Source organism: Pinus tabuliformis, chromosome 9 (genome assembly GCF_031772625.1).
Source record: "Pinus tabuliformis cultivar Carrire ecotype Pingquan chromosome 9, CPIR1, whole genome shotgun sequence".
Classification (NCBI taxonomy): Eukaryota; Viridiplantae; Streptophyta; class Pinopsida; order Pinales; family Pinaceae; genus Pinus; species Pinus tabuliformis.
Genome location: NC_142307.1, coordinates 1245640865 through 1245667467, shown reverse-complemented (window position 1 = coordinate 1245667467; position 26603 = coordinate 1245640865). Strand labels below are relative to the sequence as shown.

The window sequence follows — 26603 nt, the reverse complement described above, 5'->3', positions numbered from 1 at the left end:
TGTAATTTTGTAAATGCTAAATTGTAATTTGTAATCCTAAATTCCTATTTCCTAATCCTTATTTTTCCATAGGTTTGCAAATTCAAAATTCAAAAACAAACATGCCAAGGAAATTGGATCCTTTCTGGGAATATGGTGAACCTAAAGCTCCGAATGATAGACAAAACTTGAATTGCAAGTTGTGTGGAAAGGAGATATTCGGGGGGGTGTACAGGTTGAAGTTCCACCTTGCACAAATCCCTGGACGTGATGTGGGGCCCTGTATAAATACAAATCCTGAAATTATCCAAAGAGCCATGAGAGCATTGGGAGAATTAGAGCACACTAGAGAGGCCAAAGAAGAACTCAAAAGGCAACTAAAAAGGTCAGCTGAAGGAAGTGGGCCAAGTGGCACTGGTTCTACTGCAGCGTCAGTCAATCCGGTAGCTGCATCATCATTTTTTGTTCCTCGAACCACACCTGGTTCACAACCAACTATCGGTTCAATGCTAAAAAGAACTGAAAAAGAACAAGTTGATAGGTTGATGGCAAAATTTCTCCTCTGGAGTGATATTCCTTTCAGCATTGTAAGGAATAATCCATTTTTCCAACCTACTGTTGATGCTATTGCCAGTGTTGGCCCGGGGTACAAAATCCCTTCTCTTCATGATTTCAGAGGCCGGATTCTTCAAGAGGAAAAGCGTGACTGCACCCAAAGATTGGAGGATTTTAGGGCATCATGGGCACAAACAGGATGCACTGTTATGTCAGATGGTTGGACTGACCAAAAGGGGAGAACCCTCATAAACTTCTTGGTTAGTTGTCCCAAGGGGACTATGTTTATCAAATCTATTGATGCAACTCATCAAATCAAAGATGCAAGAACTTTATGTGATTTGCTGGATGTGTTTATTTTGGAGGTGGGTGCAGAAAATGTTGTCCAAGTCATAACGGACAATGCTGCAAATTATGTTGCTGCTGGTAGAATGCTTATGGACAGGCATCCTACTTTATTTTGGACACCTTGTGTTGCCCATTGTATTGATTTGATGTTAGAGGACATAGGGAAATTTCCCTTTGTCAAAGATATTGTTGACTCATCAAAAAGCATCACAAAATTTATTTACAATCACACATCTATGCTTAGCTTGATGAGAAAATGCACCAACAACAAAGAGTTGGTGCGCCCCGCCATTACACGGTTTGCGACGAGTTTCATATCTCTTCAATCCCTCTTGAATTCTATGTGGGATTTGAAGAGAATGTTTCTTTCAGAGGGGTGGCGTGCTTCGTCAATGAGCCGCAAACCAGAAGGAGAGGCCGTGTGCAGACTAGTTTCATACCAGGAAGACTTCTGGGCGGGAGTGCAAGAGGTGTGCGCTGTTACTGAACCTTTGGTAAAGGTTCTTCGGTTGGTTGATGGTGAGAAGCCCGCAATGGGCTATTTGTATGAAGCCATGGACAAGGCCAAAGAAGCCATTCGGTCCTACTATGATGATAAGGGAGATGATGGGTTTCAGAGACAACTCCTTCTATGGGAAGTGATTGATGAGCGATGGAACAACACACTCCATCGTCCCATTCATGCTGTTGGGCTTTTCCTGAACCCTGCATTTTCTTATGCATGTGGGTTTGATTTTGATGCTGAGGTCGTGGAAGGATTATTAACCTGTGTCCAGAAGATGGTGAGATCTCCAGAACAACGTATAGAGATCTCTAGACAAATTGAGACATATAAGATGTCAGGTGGCACATTTGGCTTTGAGATGGCTATCACTGATAGGACGATTAAAATGCCAGGTATTTTTTAGTTTGTACTTTGTAACTTTGTTTCAAATTTCATTGTCTCTTCAAATTCCATTTTTTTCTTATGTTTATTTAAAATTTTATTTGTAATTTTGTTGTAGACGCATGGTGGAAGATGTATGGTGGCAGAGTACCCCTTTTGCAAAAGCTTGCCGTACGCATCCTCAGCCAAACATGCAGCTCCTCAGGATGTGAGCGCAATTGGAGTGTATTTGAAAAAATACACAACAAGAAGCGCAATAGGTTAACACTTAAACATTTAAAATATTGCAAATTTCCAAACAAATTTTTGAATTCATTAAAGTTTTAAACAATATTTTTTTTATAATATTAATTATTAATTATTATTTCATGAACTTTGTACAGGTTGGAGTCCCATAGACTTAATGACATGGTCTATGTCTACTACAATCTTCGATTGTGGGTGAGACAACTAGAGAGGACACCTGATACGGAAGCCATCTCATTGGATGGGATTGACACCACTACTGAATGGAGGGTTGAGACCGAGAGGCCTCTCATGGATCCCACTGATGATTGGTTAGTGCAGGATGAGGGGGAGGAGGAGGGGGAGGAGGAGGAGCAGGAGGAGCAGGAGCAAGAGCAGGAGGAGGAGGAGGAGCAGGTGGAGGAGGAGGAGCAGGAGGAGGAGGTGACACCGCCTACCCGGGCTACCACTACCACCAGTAGAGGACGTGGTCTCCGTCTACCTCAGCCTCCTGTAGCTGCTACTACTAGTTCTTCAGCTTCTAGAGCACGTCAGACTCCACTGCCATTTCCACCAGCACAGGCACCAGCTTCTACATCTAGAGGGAAAGAGAAAGTTGTGCCATTTTCTCGCAAGAGGGGCAGAGGAAATCAATAGGATTAGACTTTCATTTTATTGTATATGACATTATGACATGATGAGATACATTATCATATTTTTTGTTGATATTTTGAGGCTGAGTTGGGACTCAGGACTTACTATTCAGGACATGATTCAATGTTATGTGTGATTTTAGCGCTAGAAATGATATTAAACATCTTATATATTAGTTTTTTTATCATATTTATGTGTCAATGTATTTATTTTATGTTGTAGATGGTTTAGATATTAAAAAAATTGAAAAAAAATGAAAAAAAATGAATATTTTTGTGCCAAACGCTTTTTTCCCGCTTTTTCCGCTTTTTTCCCGCTTTTGCCGATTTTTTCCGCTTTATTCCCGGCGCCAATTTAATCCCGATCGCGCTTTTAACAACATTGGTATCAAGGTCTCACAGACCAAGATCAAGAGTAAAAGCAAGCAAGTAAAGCCTTAAATCATGAAAGCAAGCTAAATCTGGACCAAATCAAGGAGTTTTCCACCTTTTATCTAGTAGTTGGGGATCAGAAAAGGTTCTCCAAGTCAACATTAAGAATCTTAAGGGAGACGTTGAGCCTCTTAAGGATTCCAAAAATTATTCCAAGTCAATTCAAGCCATTTTTCAACAGAAAGTTGGACCTCCAAAGCAAATCGGCCTCCCTTAGCAAGCAAGTTGAGCCTCCTAGTAGGACATCAACTGGAGCATTGAATGATGATTACAATTGTGGGAGGCCCTGGCTTAAATACAGCTTTGGGTGCCTCTTGGTGAATGGGCATGATCTTTGATCATGTCCTTTGCCTAACTAATTAATAATTTGATTAATTTGTATATATAATATAACATTGCCTTCCTCTTGAAAAGATGCTTTGTCTTGAAAGCATACGTAACACGGGTGTTGTTGATGAAATGCTTCTGCCTCCCAAGAAGCTTCTTCTTCTGGTAAGTCCTTCCACTTGATCAAGTATTCTTTGATTACTCGTGATCACAGCTTTTTATCCCTGATGGAGATAATTCCTTCGGGTTGTAAGATGAAATTGCCTTCATCATCTAATATTGGAAGTGTTGTCTGTGCTCATTGGTGTTTTCCCACTGCGTTTTTAAGACAAGATACATGGAAAACATTGTGAACCCAACTATTATCCGAAAGGCTTAAGCTGTACGCTACTTGGTTGATCTTTTTGTTAATTTGATATGGTCCATAAAACTTTGGTGCCAATTTGCTTTTTCCTTTTTGCTTTAGCGTAATTGCTTGTAAGGCTAAAGTTTAACAAATACCCACTCTCCAACTTCAAATTCTCTCTCTGTTCTAAGTCAGTTGGCCTGCTGCTTCATGCGATTTCTTGCAATACTTAGATTTTCTTTTAATGTTTGAAGGACTTTTTGGGTTTCTTCTAATTTCTCTTTGACTGTTGGAATTTTTGTCTCGGAAAGGGCCAAGTCCTTCCATTTAGGGGGTTCATATATGTACAAAGCTTGAAATGGGGTCACCTTTGGAGAAGTGTGATAAGTTGAATTGTACAACCATTCAGCGAGATGTAACCACTAAGCCCACTTATTTTGTTTGTCTGTTGCATAGCAATGAAGGTAAGCTTCTAAGCATTTATTGACAGTTTCTGTCTAACCGTCTGTTTGAGGATGATATGCAGAACTCATGTTGAGGTATGTTCCAATATGTTTGAAAAGCTCCTTCCAAAAATTCCCTTTAAACTTGGGATCTCTATCACTAACAATGACTTTAGGAAATCCATGTAATTTGTAGACATTCTTGCAAAATATCTCGGCAATCTCTTTTGTTGAATCTGATTTCTTCATTCCTATGAAGTGTGCATACTTTGTGAGTCTGTCTACTACTACAAGAATTTTATCTTTCCCGTTTGACATGGGTAATCCTTCAATAAAATCCATTGATATTTCTTCCCATTTTTGGTTTGGGATATTTAAGGGGTGGAGCAAACCTTGGGTCATAATGTTCTCACTTTTATTTCGCTGACATTGATCACATTTTGCTACATATTTTTGAATATCATTATTCATACCCTTCCAGAAAAATGATTGACATGCATTATAGTAGGTTTTAAAGAAACCTACATGTCCGGTTGATAGTGAATCATGGGACTCTTTGAGAACCTTGACTTTAAATTTGGAATTTGGACTTAGGTAAATCCTTCCCTTGTACCACAAAATATCATTTTTCCATTCAAATTTTGAATTCTGAGGAGGTTATTGATTATAGCACTTGTTTCTAGATCTTTTGCATATTCACTTTGAATCTCATTAAGCCATTCGGGAACAACAACTAAAACTACAAGTAATGGTGGTTCTTCGTCCTTCCTAAATAGAGCATCAGCTACTACATTATCTTTCCCTTTATCATGTAATATATCCATGTCGAAGGCAGTGATTTTTTCGATCCATTTTTGTTGTTCAGTAGATAGCGTTTTCTGCTGGAGGAGATGCTAAAGACTATTATGATCTTTTTGTATTAAGAACATACTTCCCAAGAGATATTGTCTCCATTTGGCTAATGCATGCATAATAGCAAGCATTTCCTTGTTGTATGTAGACTTGAGATGTTCTTGCTTATTGAGCTTCCTGCTTTCAAATGTGATTGGGTGACCATCCTACATTAGTACTGCTCCTATGCGAAAACTTGATGCATCACACTCAATTACAAATGGTTTTGAGAAGTCTGGAGTTGCTAATATAGGGGCATTAGACATAACTTCCTTCAAGTTTTCAAAACACTTTTCTGCTTCATCATTCCATCGAAATGGGTTCTTCTTTAGAAGGTTCGTTCGGGTTGTGATTATATGGGCATAGTTTTTAATAAATCTTCGATAATACCTAGTCAATCCTAAGAATCCTCTTAGCTTGAAGATATTAACTGGTCTGGGCCATTCCCTTATAGCCTTGATCTTATTAGTATCTAATTTTACTCCTTCCTTGGATATTATATGTCCGAGATACTCTACTTCTTTTTTCCCAAAAATGCGTTTGGACTTCTTGGCATAGAACTGATGCTCTTCTAATACAGTAAGAACTTGCTCCAAATGTTGTAGGTGCTCCTTCCATGTTTTACTATAAACTAGAATGTCATCAAAGAACACTAAAACAAACTTCCTTAGATATGGACGGAATAAATCGTTCATAGTAGCTTGGAATGTTGTTGGTGCATTGGTTAAACCAAAAGGCATTACTTTAAATTTGTAACGACCTTCATGTGTTCAGAACGCAGTTTTTTCTATGTCTTCCAACCTTATTCTAATTTGGTAATACCCTGACCTTAATTCCAGTTTTGAGAAGTATTTAGCTCCATGTAGTTCATCCAACATATGGAATAAATCATTCATAATAGCTTGGAATAAATCGTTAATAAATCTTCGATAATACCCAGTCAATCCTAAGAATCCTCTTAGCTTGAAGATATTTATTATTAACTGGTTTGGGCCATTCCCTTATAGCCTTGATCTTATTAGTATCTAATTTTACTCCTTCCTTGGATATTATATGTCCGAGATACTCTACTTCTTTTTTCCCAAAAATGCATTTGGACTTCTTGGCATAGAACTGATGCTCTTCTAATACAGTAAGAACTTGCTCCAAATGTTGTAGGTGCTCCTTCCATGTTTTACTATAAACTAGAATGTCATCAAAGAACACTAAAACAAACTTCCTTAGATATGGACGGAATAAATCGTTCATAGTAGCTTGGAATGTTGTTGGTGCATTGGTTAAACCAAAAGGCATTACTTTAAATTTGTAACGACCTTCATATGTTCATAACGCAGTTTTTTCTATGTCTTCCAACCTTATTCTAATTTGGTAATACCCTGACCTTAATTCCAGTTTTGAGAAGTATTTAGCTCCATGTAGTTCATCCAACATTTCATCGTTAAAAGGGATTGGAAATTTGTTTTTAATTGTTATTTTGTGTAGTCCTCGATAATTGACGCATAATCTGAACGATCCATCTTTCTTTCGAACTAATACAATTGGAGCAGCATACAGACTTCTACTTTTTGTGATAATGCCACATTTTAAAAGATCCTGGACTAATCTTTCAATTTCGGTTTTTTGATGATGTGGATATTGATACGGTTTGATGTTGATGGGATTTGATCCTGATTTGACTTCGATTGTATGCTCGATTTCTCTTTTAGGAGGCAACTTCATTGGAAGATCTTGGAATACTTTTTTGTGCTTTTGAATTAGCTCTTGGACTTCTGGTGCTTCTTCGTTGACCAGATTTTGTTGATTTGGGGTAGCATCACATGTGCTCTAGCCATGAAAATTGGTGTAGAGACTAAAGCACATGAGATCTCCAAGACCCGGAAATGGTTTGGGGAAATTCCACCCGGTTAGAGAGATATTGAAATAATTAATATTTTTAATGGGGTTCCTACGTCTAAACTTAGGAAAATTAAAATATTAATAGGTATTAATATAAAACTGGGTGAGAATGTTCTAAATGACATGGATCAAGCCAAATCTAATCTTAGTCGTTGATTAGAGACTTAATCTCGGCCGTTGAAGACTCAACAAGAAAAGTATAAGAGGAGGCTTGAGGGTCAGTCGGAGACACACCAAGATTGATCAGTCAATTCGATTTTCTAGGAGCGGGGTTTGCTGAGAAAATTCAATCAAGTGATATGTTGCAGCGAGGGGCAGTGGGTCCATAGCAGAGAGGTAGGGATAGTTCCTGAGGGTCAGCGCAATAACTGAAGAGGCTGACACAGAGGCAGCTAAAGCTACACAGAGGCATCTAGAGACTACGCAGAAGTTGAGGGGCCTGCGTGGGTGACACAGAAGGCCAGAGAGCTGACGCAGAGAGGCAGAAGGCTGATGCAAAGGCTTCAGGAGTAACGCTGAGGCTAGCAAAGTTGACGCAAAGCCAAGAGGAAGCGTCGAAAGGATTTTCGTGGGGCATACTAGAGCTGAGAAGTTGAATATCTGTCTCCGAGAAGAGGCATTACTGCCGTGTAACAATCTCTGTTGGGTGAGCCAGTTCGGCACCCTAGTTGTACTCAAGAAAATTGTTTAATAATAAAACCCTCAGAACTGCTGCACTGGTTTTCCCAAGTTGGGTTTTTCCGGGGACAATTGTCTAAAAATAACGGTGTCCCTTGTGTGTTTGTCTAGTATTTCAGTTGATGATCTGTATATGAGTTGAGACTGCATTTGTGTTTATTTTCAGTATTTAAATGGTTAAATAACTTGTTAAGAAATAAACAAGTAGGTGAAATAAACCAAATAATGCAGTAGGAATTTCTGATATGTTAGATTCAGAAATTTCAACATGGTATCAGAGTGTTGCAGATCACAGGAGAACTGAAGGCACTAGCTAAAATCAAAAAATTTGCAGCAGAAACAACTGTCCCGAGAGACAGAGTTGTTCCTAAGCAGAAGGCAACAGAGGAGTGATGCAGAGGGCCTGTGTCATCATTTCGAGCCAGAGAAAGGGCCAACACAGAGCCAGAGAAAGGTAGAAGAGGCTCACGAAGAGCCACGTCATCCTTCTCAACCAGGTACGCTTGACACAGTTGGCCAGAGGAGCGATTCAGCCTTGCCAGGATTACGCAGAGCTAAGAGGCTCAGTTTCTTCAGCTGCTGGGGCCTAGGGAGCTGTGGGCAGATTATGGATTGGGAAGTTGGTGGGGTGTTGTTGTTGTTGAAGCATAACAGTACCTAATGGGACAGAACCAAGGTAGAGGGAGTCGCTACCTTGAGGGATTTCTAGCCAAGAAATCTAGATCCGAGTTGCAGTTGCAAAGAGGATCGGAGAGGAGCGGATCAACAGTTGGCGGGAAGATTTTCAGTAGGGACATCGAGACTCAGAGGGAGTCTAGAAGAAAAGCGAAGATGGCAATGAACGGACTGAGGGATCAAGACAGGTTGGACGGGGCCTCCAACTTTGTCATCTAGAAGGTCAGGATCCTGTCTGTTCTGGATAGACATCGCATCAAGGGCTTCGCCTTGAGAATCGTGGCTATCCCAGTCGACCCAACTGATAATGAGAAATATGAGGATGCAATAGCGAAGGCAAAGTGCATAATCTTTGATGGGGTCAAGGATCATGTAATACCGCATATTGCCGAGAAGGACACGGCAAAGGAAATGTGGGATACCTTGACGACAATGTATCAAGGCACTTCCGTGCAAAGGAAGATGCTACTAGCGAATCTGTTGCGGTCGTATCAGATGCAGAAGGGGGAGCAAATAGATATATACCTCAGCAGGTTGCAAGAGATTCAGGACCAACTTAGTTCCATAGGGGCCACGTCGGATGAGGAGTTTATCATGAGGACTGCCCTGAATGCAGTCTCCGAGGAGTGGGAGACATTTGTCCAAAGCATTTTGGGCAGAGAGAATCTTCCTAGATGGGAAGAGATGTGGGCAGCTCTTCGCCAAGAAGAGATCAGACAGCTGACCAAGGTGAGGAGTAGCAGCAAAGGAGGTCGAATCAAGAAAGAGGAGGAGGATGCAGCTCTAGCATCTGCGGGACAACAGTGGAAGAGGAATAAGAAGGACATCTCCAAGGTAAAGTGCTTCCATTGTGGGCAGTTGGGTCATTATGCAACCCAGTGTCCCAGGAAGAAGAATAAGGGAGAGGCTTCTAACTCCAAGGCAGCGCCGGCTAAGGCGGAGAAAGAAGTCGAGATGGATGACGACTGTGCCATGAGTGCTTATGCACCTCTACAGAAGAGGTGGGGTGACATCCAGCTTTAGTCAGGAGGACTACAGAAGATGAGGAGCAGGATCCTTGAGGTACCCAAACTCTTGGATCATATCCGGCTACAGGAGCCCCGAATGATAGTAGCAGGATGACAGATGTCAAGTGGAATAAGATGCGATGGAGCGACAAGGCAGTGCTAGAGTGCATAGGTCTGTAGTAGTGCAATGGGGTTGCAGCAGTGCAAGAGGCACAGAGGTGTTTACAGCAGTGTGAGAGGCACATCGGAGGTTGCAGCAGTGCGAGAGGCACAGAGGTGTTTACAGTAGTGCGAGATGCACAAAGGTGTTTGCAGCAGCGCAGAAGCAGCAGAGGGAGCACAGGATAGCAGCAGAGATAGCTTCAACATTTGGAGGGTGCCAAGCTAATAAGGATGTCAGTAGTTGGGTAGATCAGTTACTTACTTCTCGTTAATTGAGTTGCAGTGCAGCAATTAGCAGTGGTAGTGTTATGGGCAGCACGATGCAGCATGTTGAGAGAGAGCTGCAATGCAGATGCAGTGTTGGGAGGAAGGACCAGCAGTAGCACGGATGTAGAGGGAGCTGCAGTACAGATGTAGCAGTGGCAGTGGCAAAGCCATGGGCAGTAGTACAAGAAGCAGTAGTGTAGAGGATGTTCGGCAACAGGCCAAACATCAGCACAAGTACCGGTGCCGGATGATCAGTGGAGGAGCATTACTAGAGCACATTCCTCGCTAAGAGGGAGTGTTGATTTGGGGTAGCATCAGATGTGCTCTAGCCATAAAAATTGGTGGAGAGGCTAAAGCACATGAGATCTCCAAGACCCAGAAATGGTTTGGGGAAATTCCACACGGTTAGAAAGATATTAAAATAACTAATATTTTTAATGGGGTTTCTAAGTCTAAACTTAGGAAAATTAAAATATTAATGGGTATTAATATAAAACTGGGTGAGAATGTTCTAAATGACATGGATCAAGCCAAATCTAATCTTAGTCATTGATTAGAGACTTAATCTCGGTCGTTAAAGACTCAATAGGAAAAGTATAAGAGGAGGATTGAGGGTTAGTTGGAGACACACCAAGATTGATCAGTCAGTTCGATTTTCTAGGAGCGGGGTTTGCTGAGAAAATTCAAACAAGTGATCTGTTGCAGCAAGGGGCAGTGAGTACATAGCAGAGAGGCAGGGATAGTTCCTGAGGGTTAGTGTAGTAACTGAAGAGGCTGACGTAGAGGCAACTAGAGCAACGTAGAGGCAGCTAGAGACTACGTGGAGGATGAGGTGCCTGTGCGGGTGACGCAGAAGGCCAGAGAGCTGACGCAAAGAGGCAGAAGGCTGACGCAGAGGCTTTAGGAGTGATGTGGAGGCTAGCAGAGCTGACGCAAAGCCAAGAGGAAGCATCGAAAGGATTTTCGTGGGGCAAACTAGAGCTGAGAAGCTGAATATCTGTCTCCGAGAAGAGGTATTACTGTCGGGTAACAATCCCTGTTGGGTGAGCCAGTTCGACACCCTAGTTGTACTCAAGAAAGTTGCTTAATGATAAAACCCTCAAAACTGTCGCACCGATTTTCCCAAGTTGGGTTTTTCTGGGGACGATTGTCTAAAAATAACAGTGTCCCTTGTGTGTTTGTCTAGTATTTCAGTTGATGATCTGTATATTAGTTGAGACTGCATTTGTGTTTATTTTCAGTATTTATATGGTTAAATAACTTGTTAAGAAATAAACAAGTAGGTGAAATAAACCAAATACTGCAGTAGGAATTTCTAATGTGTTAGATTTAGAAATTTCGACAAATTTGAAGTTAATATTTCTAATTGATGACACTGTACTAAATAAGCTAGTGCTCCTTTCCGAATCATTTTCATCATCTGGGATGATGATACAATTTGATTCTCAGGGGGCTGGAACCCATATAACTTGTATTTCTGCCCTTCCCATTTAAATTTTATAAATTTCTTTTGATGGTTAGCAGAGTAAGTACCCAGGGTTCAAAACTGTTGGTACCTAAGACCACATCCACTACTAACAGTACAGTGTAAAACGAAGATTCTAGATTATAGTCTTGAATTTGTAATTTGACTTTATGGCATTTCCCTATCTTTTCAATTTTCTTACCATCAGCTACCACAACCTTCATGTTGGGCATGGGAAATGTGAAAATGTTGAGTCTTTTCGTGATAGTTGAATCCAAAAAGTTGAGGGGGCTACCGGTATCAATCAAAACCATTATGTCGCTCTTCTTAATATGTCCTTTTAACTTTAATGTCTGGGGCTGCGATATACCTGTCATGGCTGACAATGACACTTGCGGAATATTCTCATTATCTAGTTCTAGAGAAAAATCTGGAGAATCTTCAATTTTTTCTACATCTGATTCTTCACTAAATGAATCATTAGTTGCTTCACATTTATATAAGTTCTTCGTTTCTTTTCATTTAGCACATCTATGTTTAGGGTCCCATCTTTCGCCACAACGTTTGCACTTGCCCTCTTTCATTCTTTGCATTTCCAAGTTAGCTTTTTCTCCTTCACAAAGATGTGGTGTAACATATTTTGTGTTATCCATGTTCGCAACTTGGGGAAATCTTCATCTCGAATATAATCTTTCAACTTTCGGCCACTGCATCTTTTCGTGCTTCTTTTTAGCAGCTTTTGCCTTTTGTCTACCTACTTCTATAGAAGTGATGTCATGAAGCTCAAGCTCAGCCTGGAGATGGGGTTTAAGTCCTGTGGTGTATGATTGAATGAGACGAGTTTCTGATAATCCAAGTACTCGTGTAGCTAAAGTTTCCCATTCGTGTATGCGTCCACATCTCCTTTTTGTTGCAGTCTGGTGAGTGCCAAGAAAAACTCTTCTTCCTTGGAACCTTTTAAAGAATGCATTTTTGAATTTCCTCCAACTTATAGCAAGTGTTGTCTTTTTCCACCACATATACCAATTATATGCTTCGCCTTTCATTTGCATGGATGCATACCTGATCTTTTCATCATCATTGTCAATACCGTAAATCTCGAAATATTCTTCTGCTTTATTGAACCATGCAACACTACACTTCTCATTACCGTAAAATTTGGAGAGTTCAAGTTTTGTTCTTCGTTGATATGTCGCAACTGTTGGAATAAAGAGAGTGTATTGATTCGCAAGCTTTATATTTGAAAATTGATTCCAGAGCTGCATATTTTGAAAATTCGTGTTACTCATGTGATTCTGCCTACTTCTATAGAAGTGATGTCATGAAGCTCAAGCTGAGATTAGAGATGGGGTTTAAGTCCCGTGGTGTATGATTGAATGAGACAAGTTTCTGATAATCCAAGTACTCATGTAGCTAAAGTTTCCCATTCTCAAGTGTATGCATCCACATCTCCTTTTTGTTGCAGTCTGGTGAGTGCCGAGAAAAACTCTTCTTCCTTGATACCTTGGAACCTTTTAAAGAATGCATTTTTGAATTTCCTCCAACTTATAGCAAGTGTCGTCTTTTTCCACCACATATACCAATTATATGCTTCGCCTTTCATTTGCATGGATGCATACCTGATCTTTTCATCATCATTGTCAATACCGTAAATCTTGAAATATTCTTCTGCTTTATTGAACCATGCAACACTACACTTCTTGTTACCGTAAAATTTGGAGAGTTCAAGTTTTGCTCTTCGTTGATATGTCGCAACTATTGGAGAAAAGAGAGGGTATTGATTCGCAAGCTGCATATTTGAAAATTGATTCCAGAGCTGCATATTTTGAAAATTCGTGTTACTCATGTGATTCTGAACTATTGGATGATGCTTTTGCAGACTCGTGTTTCTCATGTGATTCTGACGAGTTTAACGAATCCGGAGAATTGAGATGTTGAGTAGCTTCATTATTCTAGGGTATTTGATCGGGTGTAATCTTCAACTTGTCACAAATACAGGTCAACATCACCATTGCTTGACTATGATTTAGATTCAACGTATTTGAAAGGATTGCATGATCCTTTTTAAATTCGTTATGGTTCTGCTCGAGCTAACTTTCTATTCTCTTTGTTGTATCTTGGAGCTCCTTGATTTCATTGGAATGTCCAATAACCTTATTCCCAAGATCAACCATTTTTTTACTAAAATCGGCCATCGACATTGACGAAGATATTGATTGGGTATGTGGTGGCGTATATTTATCTAGCTTAACCTTTTTTCTCAACTTGACCCTAATTTTTTTTTTAACTAAATAAATCTTTTTAAAATAATATTATATATGGCCATATAATTAAATTACATTAATTACTATATAATGAATTTAAATATTAGTTAATTACACAATAAAAAATTATATAATTAATTAAGCTTATTATATAGTTGATAATGTTTATAATATATATATATATATATAGGTCTCAATATATATAAAGAAGAAGGATGGCAAAAATTAACAAAGGCAACGGAAGAAGCAGAAGGGTTGGTGGACGGCAGACATGGGGAATCGGTGGACGAGAAAGATAGGGGAGCGATTGGATAGGATCAGTCAGCGGGTCAGACGGAATTGACAGTTGTGAGAAGGTGAATCAGGACAATGGCAATGGGTCCAACGGTCGAGATGGTTGTTGACCAGACACGGCTCAAACGAGAGTTTTATTGGCTCTTGGTGTTAAAATTGGCAACTAGGGCCAAACTCCATGTGGGTCATCTTATTTATGGCAGCTGATATTTTTCTTGGATCCCTCTCATCGAGAGGTGTAGGATTGATCTAAAGATCATCCGATTTTGATAAGTATTCATAGAGTTATGAATTTATTTGTGTTATAAGACAATTTGTCAAGGTCGGCCAACAACCAAATAAACCCCACATGTGCTCAACGTTTTAGTATAAAAGGAGATGACTTGAGAGTCATTTAACACACACTTCTATCTTGATTTCTCTCCACTTGTCTTAGGTTTTAGTGGAAGAGAAATCTAGGAGTGGAACCCCTAGATGTTGGAGGAAGAGAGGCTGCCCTAGACACACATGGAAGGCTTCCCTAGACACAAATGGAAGGCTGCCCTAGACACACATGGAAGGTTGCCCTAGACACAGATGGAAGGCTTCCCTAGACACACATGGAAGGTTGCCCTAGACGCAGATAGAAGGCTGCCCTAACGCAGACCTAAAGCAACCCTAACGCTGGATGCCCTAATGCAATCCTAAGGTCTGAAATATAGTGCGAATTTGGAGCAAGGAAGGCTGAGGCAGGTCCGAGTTTGTGGACTGTTTTGGGTGTGGATTTTAGAGAAGAAGAGTTGCAGCTCTTAGTCATTGCATGAGGCAAGAAGGATGGCTTGAGGTGACACATTGGAGCAGTCTTACCGTGCAAATCAGGCCGCAGACTAGTGGTGAGTTTCATGATTGTTTTATGCATGATATTGGGGTGTATATCTCTATTTATAGGGACGCAGTAAGGGACTATTACAGCAGCTGTTGGGAGAGAAAGGACCTCCTAACTAGGCCGCAGTCATCTCTAAGGACAGCAAGGCAAACAAGGGTATTCTCCCTATACGTTAGGCTTGTTGGTGTGCCCTAACCAGTCAAGTACATGCACAGAACCCTAGGCAGAAATCAGCAGTAGCATGCAGCGAATTGAGGGTTGTTTGTGGACTGATAGTTAGATGCATGGGACAGCAAGGCAACTAGTACAGCAATGCTAATATATGGGACAGCAAGGTACATAGTGCTGTCAAGATATATGGGACAGCAAGGTACATAGTGCTGTCAAGATATATGGGACAGCAAGGTACATAGTGTTGTATAGATACATGGGATAGCTGTGACATGGCAGCAAAGGCACATGGACAGTAGTAAGCATTGGGACAGCAGCAAGACATAGGGTTGCAATAGAAATTGGGACGGCAGCAAGACAGGGTGCTGCAATAGCAATTGGGACGGCAGCAAGACATGGTGCTGCAATAGCAATTGGGACAGCAGTATGGTAAGTAAGGTGCAGCGAGCACATGGTGGCAAAACAAGGTGCAGCAATGGCACATGATGCAGTACAATGATGGGTACTGTCATGATTGATGAAGCATGATAAGATGCAGCATTGTGATGATGGGTGCAGCATGGTGCAGCACAGTGAGGTGTAGCATGATGACGAGATGCAGCATGATGATAGGTGAAGGAGTCACCTTGGAGAATCAGTTGAAGCAACATGTCTTCAACTGATCTCATGTATTATCTCTTAGAGATGATCTATGCTCGTATCTAGATAAGTCAAAGTGTTGACTTCTGTTGTAAATGTACTATCTCTCTCTCTCTCTGCTGAACTATTAAAGAACATATAAGAAGAATTGATCAAGGGTTTCCCCACATTGGGGTTTGTCCCTGGCTAGCGCCACATCTTGTGTCCTCTTGTCTTGGCTTGTCTTCTGCGATTTATGTTTATGTTCTATCTGCAGTTTACTTTAATGCTGATGTGATTGTTAATTTGGAAAAGATATTGAGCTAACCGTGAAAATTGAAATAAGTTGCTCTAAGCATAGAACATACCTAAACTTAACATAGAATCAGAGTTGAGGTGAAGACAAAGCCCAAGCAAGAGTGAAAGAGCAATCACTAAAGACAGTTGGGAAAGGACAAAAGGATCAATGGGTTCCTCATCCCTCTTCAAATTCATTGAGTGTGAAGTTGGAGCAGAGAATATTATCAAAGTGGCGCAACGGAAGCTTCTGATGGCCTACCTAAAGATCACTTCTATGCGAAGTCTAGTTCTAAGGATGGAAGGAAAGGCAGTTCAGCCATTATGTGAAGGAGTGTCCGACTAACAGGGGCACATCACTTGATGATGATAACAATCATTCCAAGGACATCTTCAATGATCAGAGGAATGACAGGTAATGCAGGTCATCAAGGATATAGCCGATTCTTCAATGAAAGCAAGGAACCCCGGGTATGAAGAAACAAATGTTGTTTCTGATAAGATAAAGAAGCGCTATCTTGTATTGGCCCTCTCCTTCAGATTCTTTGGGAATCTCACTTATTGATTGTAGTGCTTAAAGGCACCTCATCGGATAGAAGGGTGCTCTCTCGAATCTGGTAGAGATGGAAACAAACGTGGGATTATACTTGGAGCTGATGCCACCTATTCCGAAAAGGGTGTAGGATGTTACTCCTCAATTGAATGAGGGTAGCTCGATTCATTTACAGAATCTCTTTTATGTACCTGATCGCAAGAAGAACCTGGTGTCCATTTCGGCAATGGAAATCAAAGGTTTTAGGGTAGCATTCATCGATGGAAAGATGACGACAGGGATGCCTGAATTCCAAAGAAGCATTAAGGTACATGTCTGACATGTACCGAAGGAAAATCTCACAAGGGGACCATTCCCCACATGTAGCAAGTCCACAGGTCTGGAACAACCCGAGGAGTTTGAGATTCATGATCAGGAATCTCATGTATACAGGTGGAAGAAATCCCTCTATGGCTTGAAGCAAAACACCTCGGGCATAGTATGAGAGGATTAATAGCTGTCTGATGAAGCTGAGATTCACTAGGAGTGAAACTGATCCAAACCATTACTCGAAGGTTGTGGATGATAGACCTCTCATACTGGCACCTTCTAAGGACGACCTATTTTTGACAAGTGCAGACCCTCTCACTTGTAGAAGTAAGAGGGAGTTGGATTCCGAATGTGGAATGGTAAACTGCAAGCCAGTGGCTACCTCGAGGATCTTAACTTTCAGAAGTTATATGGTGGTGATGACAGACCAGATTTGGGAAATGCCTCTAAGTTTCATAAACTCATTTGCATTGATGTTCTTGGTGAACTTTCGTCTGGATATATGTTTTGCAGTTAGCATGGTGAGCTCATATTTGGTTGAGCCTCATTTGATTGGTGCCAAGAATCTTCTGAGATATCTTCAGGGCACAATCTCTCATGGATTGGGATACACTGTCGAAAATATGAAACTGCATGATTATTCGAATGCTGACTGGGTAGGCAATGTGGAGGATCACTAGAGCACTTCTTAGCACTAGTTCTCTTTGGATTCTGCTTCAATATCATGGATGAGCAGGAAGCATAAGTCGGTTGCTATAAGCACCGTCGAGATCGAATACATAGCTACAAGTATGATCTTGTGTGAAGTTGCCTGGTTGCGGAAGCTTTTAAGTGAGTTGTTTGTACACATGATGAATACCACTGTGATTCTCTATGACAACCAAAGGGGGGATTCGATTATTGAGGAATCTCGTATTTGATGATTGCTCCAGCAGATAGACATCAGATACTGCCTTATCTAGGATATGGTAAGTCGATGAGTGAGGAGGCTCCATCGCATTGAGACTGATGTATAGGTCACAGACATTTTGTCAAAGCCCCAGGGAAAGGTCAAATCCGTGACTTTCCCGAACGACTTGGAGTCGTTGAGAGACCTTCTTATAAGGGTCCTGCATGTTGCATGCATTGAGCTCTGGGAGCTCTAGGGGCTTGGGGTACTTACTGGAGCAACATACAACCACAGGGCGACTCACCCTCCCCTGGTGGTGCACTATGTACAGGATGACAGGTTCAACCTTCCCTTGTGATACCCCGTGGCGACTGTGGAACGGGATGATTAGTTCTCATGTGGGCCGGGATGATTAGTTCTCCCGTGGCAACTGTGAAACAGGATGATTAGTTCTCCTGTGGGTCGGGATGATTATTTCTCCCGTGGCAACTGTGAAACAGGATGATTAGTTCTCTTGTGGGCCGGGATGATTAGTTCTCCCGTGGCGACTGTGGGGCAGGATGATTCGTTCTCCTGTGGACAGGATGATTAGTTCTCCTGTCAAGGCATCCTACCCATGCAGTCTGGGACTCATGGGAAGTACCTCTCATCTAATCAATGAGCAGGGAAATGCGGTTAGGGACCATAGTAGTACTATTGATGGACGCATCGGTGTATCTACCATACTCCCTATGTTAGGATGACGTCCATTGATCTGGGATCAATGAAACTGATTTGAGATCAGTATGAGTGGTTTGAGACACTCTCTTGTGATATTGATCTAGGATCAATAAAACTAACTTCGGGTCAGTAAGAGTGATATGACACACTCTCTTCATATGGAACTGACTTCGGGTCAGTAAGAGTGATATGACACACTCTCTTCATATGGAACTGACTTCGGGTCAGTAGAGAATGGTATGAGACATTCTCGATCAATTCTTCTTCTTCATGGTTCAGCAGAGCAGTGCAAGGCACTAATGGCATAGATAGTACAATCGAACATATGGATCAGCGGACGGAATTCTCCCTAATTGAGAGGGAGTGTTAAAATTGGCAACTAGGGCCAAACTCCATGTGGGTCATCTTATTTATAGCAGCTGATATTTTTCTTGGATCCCTCTCATCGAGAGGTGTAGGATTGATCTAAAGATCATCCGATTCCGATAAGTATTCATGGAGTTATGAATTTATTTGTGTTATAAGACAATTCGTCAAGGTCGGCCAGCAACCAAATAAACCCCACATGTGCTCAACGTTTTAGTATAAAAGGAGATGACTTGAGAGTCATTTCACACACACTTCTATCTTGATTTCTCTCCACTTGTCTTGGGTTTTAGTGGAAGAGAAATCTAGGAGTGGAAGCCCTAGACGTTGGAGGAAGAGAGGCTGCCCTAGACACACATGGAAGGCTGCCCTAGATGCAGATGGAAGGTTGCCCTAGACACACATGGAAGGCTGCCCTAGACGCAGATGGAAGGCTGCCCTAGACACACATGGAAGGTTGTCGTAGATGCAGATAGAAGGTTGCCCTAACACAGACCTAAAGCAGCCCTAACACTGAATACCCTAATGCAATTCTAAGGTCTGAAATATAGTGTGAATTTGGAGCAAGGAAGGCTAAGGCTGGTCCGAATTTGTGGACTGTTTTAGGTGCAGATTTTAGAGAAGAAGAGCTGCAGCTCTTAGTTATTGCATGAGGCAAGAAGGATGGCTTGAGGTGACACATTGGAGTAGTCTTACCGTGCAAATCAGGCCGCAGACTAGTGGTGAGTTTCATGATTGTTTTATGAATGATATTGGGGTGTATATCTCTGTTTATAAGGACGCAGTAAGGGACTATTACAGCGACTGTTGGGAGAGAAAGGACCTCCTAACTAGGCCGCAGTCATCTCTAAGGACAGTGAGGCAAACAGGGGTATTCTCCCTATACGTTAGGCTTGTTGGCGTGCCCTAACTAGTCAAGTACATGCACAGAACCCTAGGCATAAATCAACAGTAGCATGCAGCGAATTGAGGGTTGTTTGTGGACTAATAGTTAGATGCATCGGACAGCAAGGCAACTAGTACAGCAGTGCTAATATAAGGGAAAGCAAGGTACATAGTGCTGTCGAGATATATGGGACGGCAAGGTACATAGTGCTGTCAAGATATATGAGATAGCGAGGTACATAGTGCTGTCAAGATACATGGGACAGCTGCGACATGGTAGCAAAGGCACATGGACAGCAGTAAGCATTGGGACAGCAGCAAGACATAGTGCTACAATAGCAATTGGGACAGCAGCAAGACATGGTGCTGCAATAGCAATTGGGACAGCAGTATGGTAAGCAAGGTGCAGCAAGCACATGGTGGCAAAACCAGGTGCAGCAATGGCACATTAGGGTACATGATGCTGTATAATGATGGGTACTGTCATGATTGATGAAGGATGATAAGATGCAGCATTATGATGATGGGTGCAGCACGGTGTAGCACGATGAGGTGCAGCATGATGACAAGATGCAGCACGATGGTAGGTGAAGGAGTCACTTTCGAGAATCAGTTGAAGCAGCATGTCTTCAACTGATCTCATGTATCATCTTCTTAGAGATGATCTATGCTCTTATCTAGATAAGTCAAAGTGTTGACTTCTGTTGTAAATGTACTATCTCTCTCTCTCTCTCTACTGAACTATTGAAGAACATAGAAGAAGAATTGTTCAAGGGTTTCCCCACATTGGGGTTTGTCCCTGGCTAGCGCCACATCTTGTGTCCTCTTGTCTTGGCTTGTCTTCTGCGATTTATGTTTATGTTCTATCTGCAGTTTACTTTAATGCTGATGTGATTGTTAATTTGGAAAAGATATTGAGCTAACTGTGAAAATTGAAATAAATTGCTCTAAGCATAGAACATACCTAAACTTAACACTTGGGACCTAGAACGGCATCGTCGGAAGAGGGATGCTCGTTCATGCAGGACAGGGTTGATAGAGAAAGGTGGGAAACACGCCTGTGTGGGCACGACAACGTGCGAACAAGGTGCCGTCAACAACGGAAATGGGTATGACAGAAGAGGAAATGGTGTGGGTAGTAGAGATGACAACGAATACCAGTGGAACTGGTGGATGACGAACCAATAGCTCTGATACCAGATGGAGCATTTGAACTCAAATATATATATATATATATATATATATATATATATATAGAGAGAGAGAGAGAGAGAGAGAGATAGATATATACTAAATGACGATTACAATTGTGGGAGGCTTGTTAAAATATGCATCTATGGTAAATTTCCACTTTGGAGTACTCATTTGATGTAGATGATGATGGCATCAAATTCCTCTTTCTGAGAGGACCAAAATCGACCTAAAGATCACCTCATTTGGACAAGCGGAAGTTGAGCTATGAATTATTTTATTCATATCTTGGATCAGGTTAGCCCTATGCACATGTACCAATGGACAAGTCAAGTGGACCCTCACGGAAGCCTATAAATAGAAGAGACCTCAAGCTCATTTGGACACATTGATCAAGCTCTCTTCTCCTCTTCTATTTTGTCTTGGCTCGCACAAGTCTGACAGAGGAAGCTCGCACAAGGGTCCGAAGCTATAGGGTGAAGCTCGCACTGAACTAGGGTTTTCTGATTCTTGGACGCTGGCACAGAACTAAGCAATTTAGTCCCTGGACGCTGGCACAGAGTGGTCATGAGAGCGACCAAGGACCCTTGGACGCTGGCATAGAGTCTTCATGAGAGCAACCGGGAGTCTGGGTTAGTTTGGTCCCCAGTCGCCCGCACAAAATGGTATGGGAGCGACCGAGCTGCCATAGTTGCTATCATGCAGTTCACAGAGAGCGACTAGGTCTGTCATAGTCGCTCGCACAACTCCTCCTCCCTACGTCCGAGACTCCAAGATGAGATTTCAATATTCCAAAGATTTCGCTCAATGACAGAAGTGTTCAGTAGCAGGCTACAGGCAGTGACAGTACATTACAATTATCTGAATCAAAGTTTTGATGTTTAGATGCATTTCATGGATATTCTAGTTGTTGTGAAGATATGGATCATTGTACTCTCTTTTGCTGAATCATTTGATGACAATCTATTAGAAGAAGATTTGCAAGGGTTTTCCCCATAGTGGGTTTTGCCTTGGTCTCCGACCAATCCTAGTGTCTCTATGTGTGCATGCTTTTCTTCTATTGTTCCTTTATGTTCCACTGCATTGATGATGATGTTATTGTTCTTTCTACATAGTTGCATATGCTGATGAATAATGAAGTAAATCTGAATAATGTTATGATGCTATGGGGTGAACTTAATGTGTTAATGGAGAAATGCAATTATCAAAGCAAAGAACAATATAGCCCTTTGGAAAAATTAACAAAGTCATGGCTTAAATACAGCCTTGGGTGCCTATTGGTGAAATGGCATGATCTTTGATCATGCCCTTTGCCTAACTAATTAATAATTTGATTAATTTTTATATAACATCAACCTTCGTTGGGCGGTTTTAGGCAATGTGAATTTAAATTTTTGTAATGACTTAGTCTCCAAGGCTATTGTGGATGATAAGTCTACCATTTATGAGGTTTTTCTTAGACATTTTCTAAGGAGCAAAAAGGAGAAGAGATGTTTAGAGCCTCTTCTATATATAGAGAGCTCACTCTCATCCCAAATCGTTGTGAATTGCTAAGATCATTTTTGCCATAATGTAATATTTTCATGAAACTTTGGCATCAACTTTGAAGTCTCTTTTTTTGGTTATTCTACATATTTTCCAAGATAACATTTTGTTAATTCAAGACTACTACAACACTATCAAGATTGATCCATTAAAGGACAACTTTTTCACCTAGAGGGAGATGTCTAGGGTAAATTCTCTCACTTCTCTCTTGTTGGTTTGAGGTAAGCATTAATTCTCCTTGTTGCCATACCCTAGAGGTTCCTCAACAAAAATTTTGATTTTATTTCATTCTATAGTTCACTGTATGGTTGAATGTTTTTCCCTCGGAGGGATCCCTTCTAATAGGGCTTGGTTTCATAACTTGTCTTGATTAGACAAGAAGGTAATTTAACTTCTAGCATTCTACCTTCTTTCCCTAATCCACAAGCATTCAAAAACAAAGTTAAGAGGGGCATTCATCTCGACCCGAACTGTCATAGTGGAGATAAGGCACTTAAGCCCTAGTCCAACAACCAACAACTTTTTTACAAAATTCAAGTTCTTGTCTTTCTATTTACTTGTATTATTAAAAACCCCATAAAAATAGAAAAAACACAATATAAAGTGGATGTCTTGGGTTTTGTGCCTCTCGAGCCACATCTAATAGCCTAAGGCAAATCAGCCCTCTTTATTTATGAATTATTTTTGTTCTAACATCATTTGTTGAAGGTTTTCAAGGTCTTCTCAAATCTCGAAAAAATTGCAGCCATCTTCTACAAAGATTTATGAAGCCCTTGCCTAGGGTTTGACGAGAATAAGGTGAGATCTAACCCTACAAACCCTAGTTTTACTTCTGACCGGTTTTAACTGCATATTCATCTCAATTAGAAGTATTATCATCCTCCCAAAGTGCTGGAAAGTGTTATGTTTTTATTGGGAGAAAATCTGAGCTTGACCCTAAGGGGATTAGCCCTCTAATATATGCAATTATTATTTCAGCTTGTTGTACCTTTGTATTTTATTGCATAAATGTGTCAATGGGTTCTTATTTTACTCATATTTCGTAGCCCTAGAATTAGCAGCCATGCATTACTTGATCCTAGTGCATTTGCACACTCCTGGGTTGCTTGAAAGGCACACCAAACTTGTGTTGCAGATTTTCATCATTTTCAGGTGCTGGAAGTGTAGGACAGTAGCACACTTGTCCTCTTTTAGGTCAAACAATCAAGAGGAATTCAAGGAGAAACTCTCACTTGGTGTATGAACCCCTACCTCAACTTGTGACATTAAGGGTAGTGTCTATTTGAGGTATTTCACTCTTTCTCAAGTGTTGGTTTGTATTTTTTGCGTAATTTACTTACATATCAGATTTAGCACTTGTGTTCAATTAACTCCTGACATTTATAATATGTAAGGTTTCTGGCAGAGGTCTACTAATTTGTTGGTGACATTGTATTAGTTGGCCAAAAGTGATAGGAGATTGTATTGAGGTGACGGTGGGTACATCTACGTGTTTACTGCATAGCACCTTGATGTAATATCCCCATTTTTGGTTTCCCTTATGTTACCTGCTCATATGCACATGGCAGGGAACGAAGACCCCATTTCCCAATGGACGAGGCACTGATCAAATTTTTGAAGATCAGAAGTCTAGCAGGGCATCTCTTCCCTTTTTCTCTCTCCTCTCTCAAATTCCATATCCTCACAGGGATATTGTAATAAATGAACGCTAGCATGATGAACTTATGTAATAGACTTAAGCAACTTGGTACTTGGCTACTAAATGGGTCCACTTTAGAGTGTTTTCTCACTTGACTAATTATTTTTGTTTTCAACGATAAATAACTAGTTGAGTCTTTCCACTCATATACCTCCAAAGCTGGAGTGTGGCTTAATAAATGGGCCTTGAGTATGTCCTAATTTCCAGGGTCAATGTATATTACCATGTTAAGTCATATCCAGTCTTTCGGAAATTGACTAAGTCTTTATAGGATTTTATAAATAATTAAAAATTTCTGCGAGACGAGATATTTAATTAATTTTCTATGTAATATTGTAAATAAGTGGCCTTAAGAAATGTTGGTGGCATGTGAGTGCTCAAAATTCATGTTCAAAGCACCAACATTATCCTCGGACCCACTTCGGGGGTCAAAGAATGATTATTTCCCCATGAAAACCCACTTTTACTTAAAAGTGAGGAGAAAGAGACAAGGAAATTCAAAAAATTAATAAAGGAGGAAATAATAAAGGCATGTTCCAAAGACAAATCAATGAAGAGGTGACATTGTGATTAAAGTTGAGTTCAAACTTGAATTTAAAGGCCACATAAGAAGGACAAGTTGCTCTTTCAACTACTAGTAAAAGGGACCAAATCCCGCCTAAATAGGACCATTCACAGCTAAAAGAGGGGCTTGACTTCAGTCATCAAGAGGCAGCCAAGTCTACTGCTAGTTCAATGAGTTATGTGGCAAAGATAAAGGAGGTTAACACGCACTCCTATCCACTCGTCTCTTGGCTGCCCCCACGCATTCTCCTTAGAAAGTTATATTGGCAGCTTTGGAGCCTCTTACCCACCATTTTGTGGGTGATATCCCTAGGAATAAAATTTTCTCCAAGATGGTCCTCAGCCAGCAGCCCCTTGCAATCACCAACTAGCTCGTTGTGCCACTTCTCTGCCACCTGAGCCAACCATGTGGTCCCTCACCCATCTACCATGATATATATGAAGAACCTTCTTTTAATGGATCATTTTGATGTCATTTTGATGATATTCTTTAGATTGGCTTCTTCTTTTCTTTGATTATAATTAATGTTTTCTTCATCAAACAGCTACCAAAACATAAAGAACAATGAGAGAAAGGACACAAGATATAGGCGATCAGCCAGGGCCAAAACCTCTCCAAACTTGAGAGGAAACCCCATGAGAATTATTCTTCTTATAGATTCTTCAATTGACGAATTCCAAGACCAAGACCCTTGACCAAAAACCCTTCAAGACCAAGTCAAAGCTTCTCCTTGATGAACTTCTCTTCCTTCAAGTCAACACAGGTCAAACTTATTCCACTGCTTCAGGTTTCACCCCTTAACTCAGAATTTTGGCTAGCTGTTGCAGACCTGCAACTTTGGCTTCTTCTGCAGAAACCCTAGGTCACACGTGTGGCTTGAATATGGACAAATTTGCCTTCTTTTGACTTCGCTTGACCTGATTTCTTTATCTTGGCAATTCGGCTTGCTAAGTAGACTTTCTTTGACCCAAAACTTCGGCTTGTATGGAGTGACTGCAATTCGGTACTCTCTGCTGCAAGATGACGACCTTCCCTTCGCATGTGTGGAGGAATTAAGCCCAAAACAGAATGAAAATGCTTTTATCTTCTTTCTCCTTTCTTCACTAGGTATTAGGCTTCTTTCACTTCCTTGATCGAACTCTTCTTGATGCTTGAGTGAGGCCGAGTACACCTTTATATAGCCTTTCTTGAGCTCTCAAATATGCCGACTTCACCTTCTAGATAGGCCGACTTGCCACTTTGTAGGTCGACTTGATAATTAGTACTTGACAAGGTCTTGGAGGGTTATTTTACTCTATTTTGACTTGAACAATTTTTACAATATGCAACATGCCCAAGAAGGGTTTCTCATACATGACAATGACTTTCTTGACTTGTAGACTCAATGCCAAGCCCTAGAAGCTCACAATGGGAGCTTGACCTAAAAATAAATTTCCTTGAGCATGAAACCCATGCCTCAAGAATAACAATATTAAATTTATTTTTCTTATTACATCAAATACATAAAATCATGATTACATGTGTCATTATGAAGACCGAACCTAGTTACATATTTCAACAAAATGACATTTACAATCATTGAAATATGATGAACTAGGACTAAAGCATTATCATAACATTATGAGCTTACAACTAAAATAGCTAATATGCATAGAGTCCAATTGCATAATGAAGATGCCATGGATAGGTACACAACAGATTTTAATAGATCTGCAAAGCAAGAATGCTTCAAGGATGCAAGTCTCTATTAGAAGTATAACACAAATACAAGTAGCCAATAATGATTGAAAAGTATAAAGATTACTCTTTGCTTCACATTAGATAATCAAGAACTACCTTGTCCTTCCACATCCTCAATGATGATTTACCATACCAAGTGAAGCGATTCAGTCTTTACTTGTTTACTAAGCCAAATGTTAAATCATTACATTCTGTATGCTCTCACACTCGTGAGTTATATTACATGATTATCAGTAAAACCAAAAATGGGTGGCCAACTTTGTAATCTTTAATCCAGAGAAGAGAATGTCATTTAACAAGAGATATCTTTCTTGTTCTGTGCATCAGAGTTATTTTGTTTCCATTGTTCAACATGCCTATTAATTCAGGGGTACGCATATTAATAACCCTACCTGGA

The 26603-nt window shown here is 40.7% G+C and overlaps 1 protein-coding gene across 5 annotated transcripts in view; it reads right to left on the bottom strand.

Annotated features, from left to right (window-relative positions):
- Positions 1 to 26603, bottom strand: part of LOC149153083 (nodulin homeobox-like) — a 470087-nt gene that overhangs the window by 126981 nt on the left and 316503 nt on the right. The window lies entirely within an intron of this gene.